At 34.1% G+C, this 1,463-nt stretch overlaps 1 protein-coding gene across 1 annotated transcript in view; it reads right to left on the reverse strand.

The window, feature by feature from the left end:
- Positions 1-1,463, reverse strand: part of LOC116179986 — a 66,598-nt gene that overhangs the window by 63,754 nt on the left and 1,381 nt on the right. The window lies entirely within an intron of this gene.

A 1,463-nucleotide genomic window follows, 5' to 3' on the forward strand; every position in this document is an offset into this window, starting at 1 on the left:
TCAGACTTCTCAATCAAAAGTTATAGACCAATTTCGAAAGAAAATTCAAAGGGCTGTAACTTTTGAACTACTAGCCCAATCTTGGAACTGTTTGAAATTATGGATTCTATAGGCGACGTTCTATTAGAAAAAAATTTTTTCCGGGACGATCTGAGACAATTTTTTTTCGTGGCAAAAAAAGGCAGTGTATAACCTTCCTTTTTTCCAAAAATCGACTCCACCAAAATTTCTCGGGAAAACACTTTTTCTTATTAATTTGGGTGCGTAGAATCCAAATCAATTCGTACTTTTTCGATCAGACTTCTCAATCAAAAGTTATAGACTAGAAACCAATTTCGAAAAAAAAAATTCAAAGGGCTGTAACTTTTGAACTAGTAGCCCAATCTTGGAACTGTTTGAAATTATGGATTCTTTAGGCCACATGCTATAAGAAAATTTTTTTCCGGGTCGATCTGAGACAATTTTTTTTTCGGGGCTCAAAAAATGGCAGTGTATAACCTTGCTTTTTTACCATAAATCGACTACACCAAAATTTCTCGGGAAAACACTTTTTCTTATTAATTTGGGTGCGTAGAATCCAAATCAATTCGTACTTTTTCGATCAGACTTCTCAGACTAGAAACCAATTTCGAAAAAAAATTCAAAGGGCTGTAACTTTTGAACTAGTAGCCCAATCTTGGAACTGTTTGAAATTATGGATTCTACAGGACACATTCTATAAGAAATTTTTTTTTCCGGGTCGATCTGAGACAATTTTTTTTTCGGGGCTCAAAAAAAGGCAGTGTATAACCTTCCTTTTTTCCCAAAATCGACTGCACCAAAATTTCTCGGGAAAAAACGTTTTCTTATTAATTTTGGTGCGTAGAATCCAAATCAATTCGTACTTTTTCGATCACACTTCTCAATCAAAAGTTATAGACTAGAAACCAATTTCGAAAAAAAATTCAAAGGGCTGTAACTTTTGAACTAGTACCCCAATCTTGGAACTGTTTGAAATTATGGATTCTACAGGCCACATTCTATAAGAAAATTTTTTTCCGGGTCGATCTGAGACAATTTTTTTTTCGGGGCTCAAAGAAAGGCAGTGTATAACCTTCCTTTTTTACCAAAAATCGACTGCACCAAAATTTCTCGGGAAAACACTTTTTCTTATTAATTTTGGTGCGTAGAATCCAATACAATTCTTACTTTTTCGATCAAAAGTTATGGACTAGAAAACAATTTCGAAAGAAAATTCAAAGGGCTGTAACTTTTGAACTAGTAGCCCAATCTTGGAACTGTTTGAAATTATGGATTCTACAGGCCACATTCTATAAGAAAATTTTTGTTCCGGGTCGATCTGAGACAATTTTTTTTTTCGGGCCTCAAAAAAAGGCAGTGTATAACCTTCCTTTTTTACCAAAAATCGACTACACCAAAATTTCTCGGGAAAACACTTTTTCTTATTAATTTTGGTGCGTAGA

This window comes from Photinus pyralis, unplaced genomic scaffold (genome assembly GCF_008802855.1).
Source record: "Photinus pyralis isolate 1611_PpyrPB1 unplaced genomic scaffold, Ppyr1.3 Ppyr1.4_LG9, whole genome shotgun sequence".
Classification (NCBI taxonomy): domain Eukaryota; kingdom Metazoa; phylum Arthropoda; class Insecta; order Coleoptera; family Lampyridae; genus Photinus; species Photinus pyralis.